Below are 8,399 nucleotides of genomic sequence, written 5' to 3'. Positions count from 1 at the left end.
CTTTGAGGATTCCGCTATTCTGAGTAGTTATCCTCCTTCATAGAGTTCTTCTTTCCTGCGTTAGGTCCTTCATCATTTCAACTTTGAAGCCCTTGTTCAAATTCCCGCTCCAATTCCCTAGTTTTACCATAGTTATGGCTGCTACGCTAGGGTCCGCTTAGCAAGGAGAAGGGGGTTCCACCTCTAGTTCCCGCCTGGTTGGTGGTGCGCCGCTGGTGCCAAGTGAACCAACCTCGGGACATTTTGTTTCGTGGGGGGACTTTTCTCTAGAAAAACCTCCCAATGTTCGGGGTCAATGGGAGTATGCCTCGAAGTTTATTTCTTTAATAGGATAGGGGCACCTTAAGTTAGTGAGGAAAGAATGTGGATGGGGGGAAATGGTAGTACTGCGGGTACCTTCCTCGAAAGGAGCATCATGGATCATGTTGAGGGTATTTTGAATGTATAGACGTACCCCTTTACGCTGGAACCCCTTGATAGGGTCGTGCTCGACTTCTGTCAAAAGTACCAGGTTATCTTGGCACATGTTCATCCGTCATTTTGGAGGATAGTATTGATGATGAGGTTCTTTGCAGAAGAAGTAGGGCTTGAGTTCACCCTTAGTCATCTCATCAAGCTGCACCAACCTTTTCTCCACTGAGGTCTGCTAACCCTATGATGTCGATCCACCACGCCCTTTGTTATCGATGATGTAGAAAATAGGTATTGGGGATGAATGAGTCAATTCATCGGAGTACGGACTGTTGATATTATCCTCGTGGAGTTTCTGCCATTTCTTAAGGAATGGAATTTTACACGTAAGTGGTACACTTGTGCCTTCGTTGTTTTGCTTATGGTGGAGGTAGGCTCCATAAATGCGCCTTTCTCTCCCTTTCTACAGCAATTCCATGGATGCCATACGAGGTCCCCAATTTGACGGATTGGGCTTGGAAGTTGGCGACCCACTCAACTTACGATGAGCGTAAGTGGCGAGCGTTGTCTTATGGTAGATGGGATGCAAAACACCACGGTACGTGCTATGTGATTTGCTCCTTTTTTGAATAGAACTTTCTTTTTTATGCATACTAACTGCGTCATCGTAGGAATTGGGGAGTTCTTTGAGGCAAGATTGTGCCCTCTCGGAGAGGGAGAATGATCATCAGCTTTAGGACCGAGGTACAATAGTAATAAGTAGAAAGGGCCTTCATAGGGCGACGACGATTATAGCAATACAAGTCCAGACCGGAGGCTCAGAGAGGGTGTATCAGCCGAGCCTACAGCGCCAGTGATCTCTGTTTTTAGAAAAATGATCCCTCCTCTACTGCCATCTTCTTTTCTCGTCGAAGGTACCTCGAGGAACGAGGGTTCTCTGCCGCAGACTTCTTCTCCCATCGAAGGCACTTCGAGGGATGTTCGAAGCCAGGGGCCGTATGTATCGAGCGGTTGTATCCCAACATGGAGCGGTTCTATTGGGGTTGTTGGAGCTAGACCACTAGAAGTGGGCTCGACTTTTGAGGAGGCTTAGCGACTCTTTTCTGTGGTTAGTTTTGGCTGATTGCATTGGTTTTATATTTTTTGCAATTTTTACTCTCTTATCGAGTTTCTCCTTCATAGGCTTTTAACAAGATCAAGTTAGAGCTGCTTTGTCATGAGACCAAACTACGAAAAGCCGTGGATGGGGAGAAATCCCTCATGCTTCTTAGCGATGAAAGAGAAGACGAGTTGGCACACTTGCGGTATGAGGCGAGTCAAAGTCTGAATTACAAAAGCTACCTCGAGGAGCAGGTAATTTTTATTTCAAGGGAGTGTGTGTTTCTTCTTCTACCTTCTGAGGCTAATGTTTTGTTTACTTCAGTTGCAGAAAAAGACGGAGGACCTGGAACGCCTTTGGAGCGATGTTGGTCAAGCCAAGTGTGAGCGTGATGAGCTAAAGGCTCGGGCGAACACCCAGGCTGCGGCTAAGAAGGATGTTTTGGCCAAGGCTTCTGTCACGCCCCAAAACCCAAGGGCGACTGGCTCTCAACCGAGCACGCCCAAATGAGCAAGCCTATTAGGTTTCATTCTACCCAAAATTAATTTATGAATAACCAGGAGATGAACTCCATAAATCCTACTTTATGACCATTAAATTGACAATTTTTATCTATCTTTCATTAATAGTTCAACCATACTAACCAAATTATTACAATTAATAGATACGAAGGAAACTTCTGCCAAATAACAACATATCTAGTCCAAATTTTCAATACGCAACACCACCCACAACCTGTATACGGAGCCTCTAAATACAACTGAAGAGTAATGTGGAAATGCCGGCAACAAGGCTCCGGCTATACCTCAAAATACAAAGTACATGATAAACAACGGTACATGACCCCAAAATGAAGTGGGGCTCACCAAGTCAGCTGAAAGGGATATGTGTCACTAGCTGCGACCAACACTGCCTGCTATGGAACCACCTACATCCATTTAAAGACGTAGAGCCCCCGGTAAAAGGGACATTAGTGCCATCGAATAGCACTAGTATGTATAACTAAACACCATCTCATTAGAAAGAACAACCACAAAAGAACAAAGAAATCATAAGGATTCAACAAAAGCTTCAAACAATCAGTACATCATCAAATAAAAGGAATCACATAGCTTTAGTTTGGGTCATTTAATATTGTTCATCATCATTCACAATACCACCGCTTTCTTGAGCGGAGTCTGATCATGACCCCATTAGCTAGGTTACCTCATTTGAGACATTTACCTCAATCACAATCTCATTCTCACTTTCTGAAATTCAATATCAGCACAATACCACCATGTGTGCGGATGGCATCCGATCACGGCTCGATCAGCTAGGCTGCCTTACCAAGGCATTGTTCCTTTCTCATTAATCATCTTATTTCAATCTTTATTTCACATATATCAATTCATAGGCACTTAGGGCCACAATTATCACATCATACTTGGCACTGGGACACATTTCATAACTCATATTCCACATCACTTTCACTTTCAATATCAAACTTGAAATTTAAGATAATGGGCACATACAAGAGCAATTGAAGTTGTAAGTATAGAGAGGAATTCTCATGATTCGGCATAATAATCACAATTCAAACTTGACTTGAAATCTAGGCAATTTAGCATGTAGTTCACATTCTTCACATATCCCCAATTTCCCAAGAATAGCATATTGAACACATTGAGATACACCTTTCACATATTATCTTGCAACACCAAATCCTTTGAAATAACAAATACTACATAAATCAAATTTCGGACTTGCAATATATGTGGGGACACCATGGGAGCTCAATTTCTCAGAAGAGAGGGTTTTAGCCATACATACCTTGTTCAAGTTTTCCTTAAGTTTCTACAATACACCAACACCTATAGCAATAACAATCTATAAAGAGATAGCTGGAATCGATTAATAATTCGGAAGATTACCCATGGTGTAACTCTCTTAGGAATTTCATCAAACACATAACATGTGAAGTAGTTTACAAGGTCTGAAAATGGAAATTCCTTCTTCCCTCAACCAATTTTAATAGGAACTACCAAAATTAGTTCTTTAATATCACATACTACAACTTAATCACACATGCATGGCCTATTTCTAATCCCAACAATATATTTGAACCCTTAACCTCTTAAATGAAATCTTGGAAGAAGGACTTACCCGGATGGAGGACAATCAAGTGGTTATCTTCCTTGATTCTTGAAAACTTGAGCAAGATTTGGGTGATTATGAAGCTAGACTACTTCTCTCTCTTTCTCTCTCTAAAATCAATAGAAAATGAATCCAAATGAAGCCCCAAAGCCTATATATTAAAATGGGGTCGGGTTATAAAAATAGGAAAAATAACCCTTCAAAATCGGGTCTGTGGTCGTATAATGGACCGCAGAATAGGAATGTGGGTCGCAAAATGCATTGGAGAACTAGTGCCCAAAACTGGGATACACTGGTATAGTTTGCAACAAGATTTGCGGTCGCAGATCAATTATGCAGACCGCATAATGGTTTTGCGATCGTAGAACTCACACAGGATCGCATTTTTCTAGCCTTTAATAATTTGATCCTAACTTTGTGTAGGAATGTCCAATTGACGAACGGTTTGAAGCTTTGGAAACTAGACTCAATGACCTTTCGTATGATAGGTTGTTAATCATATAAGACCTTATATATATTTATATATGCTCGTTCAAAATGTGGACTTGTGCAAACTCATTTGGAATTTTAGCCCATTACGAAATTTTCTAACTTGACTTAGACTTAGTCTTCCCATTAGACCCCACATTACTTATCATAAGACTTATACACTAATTTACCAAATCATATTGATGCCCATCATGTTAATAGCACATAAAATATTATAATTAGCCTACATGGCACCATGAAATCCTAAATTATTAGCGAAATTTTCCAGGCATTACAGCTTCCGCCCTCGAAGTGCAACTATGCAACGATCATGAGAACAGCTTGGTCCAAACAGACATGATTTCAAGGCTCGAGTCTGAGCTTCTGAAGATGAAGGCTAAAGTTGTGGATGCCTGGGCTGAAGCCGAAGCGATCCGAACTAAGGCTGATAAGAAAGTGGCCGTCTATTTGAAGGACGCTACCGATGCTCGTGCTGAGCTAAGGGGGCTCTTGATAAGAATATGTGAGGTGTAAATCTCGGAGGGAAACCCTCGAGGAGATCCATGCCAAAGGCTTCGATCTCTCAGAAGAGATAAAGCATGCAAAGGTGAACGAATACGATTCTAAGTTCCTTCTGTCTGATGCTGAAGATAACGAGAAAGAGGCCGACGGGCCATAGTCCCCGAGGGGGATGTAGATTAGGCCTTTCTTTTCTGATTTTGTGTGTAGTGCTTTTAAAGAACATGGAGCTTTGTATTTTTTCAAATATACGTATATAAAAGGAAGCCTTGTGGTTTCATTTTTTATGCACTTCCCTTCGCTTTGATGTTTGTCAGCCATTAGCCAGATTGAACTGGTCTTCAAGTTAAAAGGAACCCTTAGGTTTGTAGTACAACCCTGGGGCTCGTGGGGCTGGACTGTAGGCTCTTACGTGTTTGGTCGGAATGACCTGTTAGCATAAGCCGGCGTTTGAGCTCTTAAGCTTTTGCTCTTAGGCATATTCAGTTAATTGTTTCGGGTTCAGTCTCCGAGCTAGATTTTGGCTCGAGCTCATTGAACCTTATGTTTTTGAATTTAAGTCTAGCCCTTAGGCTCTTACGCGTTAGGTCGGTACGACCTTCTATATGGGCTGGCGGCAGTGGCTCTTACGTGCTGGGCCAGTACGACCTCTTATATGGGCTGGCGACGGTGGCTCTTACGCATTGGGTCGGTACGACCCTTTATATGGGCTGGCGACAGTGGCTCTTACGCATTGGGTCGGTACGACCTCTAATATTGGCTGGTGATAGTGGCTCTTACAGATTGGGTCTGTACAACCTCTAATATATGCTTTATTTTTCCCTCATTAAGGACTTTTTGAAATTGTGTTTGCCTGACTCTTCGACGGTTCGATAAAAACCATGATTGTGAGTCGTTATGTGGTGATGAGAACCTCAAGAGGTTTTCGGTAGCTGAGTGCTTCGAAGCCTATAATTTAGAGCTGACATGGCCGAAGCTCTTTTTCTCCAATGTCTAGGGTAGCCTGTTTAACCGGTTCTTTTCGAAGTACTTTCGAAGTAATTGAAGGCCTGTGATTTTATGGCAATGGTCGGGTGTCCCCAAGACACGTTAGTTTGGTTGATATAGACTTGTGACCGTAGTTATTGTGTTTGGTTGGAGACTTTCATCCCCCGAGTGGAGTAGTTTCGGTGTCTATATCAAGGGTATGCCTTTTTAGGGGTCTTACAAGTTCGAATATATAGCCTTAACTTTAATGTTGGGATAATGCCTTTTTGTAAGGTCTTATAATTTTTACATGCCTTTGAGATCTTAAAGTTTTGGTTACCTGGTACAAGTATGGTTCATGCATTGCTTGAGGTCATACAGTTTTGGTTACTTGGTACAAGTATGGTTCATGCCTTGCTTGAGGTCTTATAGTTTTGGTTACTTGGTACATGTATGGTTCATTCCTTGCTTAAGGTCTTACAGTTTTTGGTGTTCTCTTATAAAGGTCTTACGGGGTCTAGCTTTCCCGTATAGGGTCTTATGGCCTCGGTAGTCCCCGAGTCATTGAAAGTTTTCTTGACTCTAGAGTCATTTTGTAGACTTGACGTTGCCTCATTGAGGGCTAGCAAGCTTGAAGCTTTCGACCCAAGGGTCATACGGTTTTGAGTTTCTAACGCCAGTTCCCGAGTGTTCGGGATGTTTTTGGCTTTTGGAGCCATTTTTTTAACCTTGATGTTGGCTCATTTAGGGCTTACATGTTTGAAGCTTCTGACCCAGAGGTCATACGACTTCGAGTTTTTTGACGTTAGTCCCCGAGTGTTCGGGACGTTTTTTGGCTCTGGAGCCATTTTTGTAAAAAATACCGAACTCCTTTGAAACGCGAAATGCTTTGATGGAGGGGAAAGTATTCTTTGATTACTTGGTACAAGTATACACGCTTTTGCTGTCAAGGACTCGGTTATTCTATACGAACACAATTCGTTCGACCGTTTGGCCCGGTATATCATTTCCTATCGAGACCCCATTTAGCACATCTTGGCTTCTCCAAAGAGGTGACCTTCCGGGGGTATGCCCCCGAGTATTCGATGTCGATTGAAAAGATGCCTTGAATACTTGTTAAGTCTTCCTTAACTCGCATATGGATGTTGCCTCATTAAAAACCTTGCCGGTAAAACCCTTCTTGGGATAAAAAACCTGGTCGAAGGAAAAGAGTGCAACGTATGCTTTGGGAACCTAAGTCATTCAAGTTGGAAAGTGCTTTGGATGTTTCAATCAGATACATATACACAAATTAACGTAAAATGTAACTAAGAAGGGAGACAATTATACCTTAGTGTTGATGGCGCCTTGGGCCTCGATATGCTTCGATGGTTTGTTCTGAGGACACGGCACGGTCCTTTGCTTGTTTTATTCGTGTATAGCCGTGAATGTATCTCGTGATCGCTATTTCACTGTTTGTTTATCTTGTGGTTTCTTCGACGTCAAAAGTGTTTGCATCAGTGCTACATCATGTACCGCAAACATCCTCCTCGCTGCATGGTGTTCCCCGTACATGGTTTTTATTCCATCCTTTGTCGAAAACTTAATCATTTGGTGAAGGGTTGATGGTAATGCTCTCATGCAGTGTATCCATAGCCTTCCGATGAAGGCGTTGTACCTTATGTCTCTTTCGATGACATAGAATTTGACATTTTGGATAGTGCCGACCACATTGAAATCCCCTTTTGTTATTTTGCTTGCCATGTTGAACCTGTCTAGGACTCAAAAGGTGGGCACAATTTGGTTAATAAGTCTGAGCTGCTCTACCACCCTCGACCTGATAATATTGGTCGAGCTACCTGGATCTACAAGTACACGTTTAATTTGAAATGTATTTATAAGAAAAGAGATTACCAGTGCATCCTTGTGAGCCTGAGACAAGGTCTTGATGTCCTCTTCACGCAATGTGAGAGAATCCTCAGGTATGTAAGCTCGAGTTTGCTTTTCCCTGGTGATGGATATTTTTGTTCTCCTAACCATGGGTTCTTTTGGATCGTCGATGCCTCCTAAGATCATATGGATGACATGTTGTGGCTCATCTGTTTCATTCTTCTTGGTCGCCTCTCTTTCCCGGAACTAATTTTTGGCTCGGTGCTAAGGAATTCTCGGAGGTGACCTTTGCTGAGTAGTCGGGATACTTCATCCCGGAGTTGTCGGTAGTCCTCGGTCCTGTGACTGTGCATACCGTGAAATTCATATGCTAAGTTATGGTTCCTTTGCGAAGAATCTTTGGCCACCTGGCATCTCTAATTTTACTGATGGCGAATACGATGTCCAAAATGTCGACATTAAAGTTGTATTTCGACAAGTGGGGTGCCTCCATCGTGCTTGTGTGCCTATCAAATCCAGCTCTGCTAACAAGTCCACAAGGATTATGGCCTCGATCTATCCTTCTGTCATTGCGGGGTATGTTACGCCTTGGGGCATTCCTTCTATCCTCAGTGTATGTCTGGTATCTTTCTTTGTTGTGTTTTGCCTCATTTGTCGGAAGCCTTCTAGGATATACCAAGCCCGAGGGGACTCCTAGTTGGTCGTCTTCGACCATGATCTTTGATTGGTATAGATTTTGGACGTCCGACCAAGTCACAACGCGATATTCGACTAAGTTCTGCTTTAGCTGCTTTGAAGCTACCGAGCATCGTTCGTTCAAACCTTGAGTGAAGGCCTGCACTACGCAGTCATCAGAGATTAGTGCTAGTTCCATTCGTTCTATTTGAAAGCGAGATACAAACTCTCGCAGCATCTCGTTCTCCCTTTGCTT

The sequence above is a fragment of the Nicotiana sylvestris genome, chromosome 8, assembly GCF_000393655.2.
Source record: "Nicotiana sylvestris chromosome 8, ASM39365v2, whole genome shotgun sequence".
Lineage (NCBI taxonomy): Eukaryota > Viridiplantae > Streptophyta > Magnoliopsida > Solanales > Solanaceae > Nicotiana > Nicotiana sylvestris.
The sequence above is the reverse complement of the archived record's forward strand: the minus strand, read 5'-3'. Positions refer to the sequence as shown.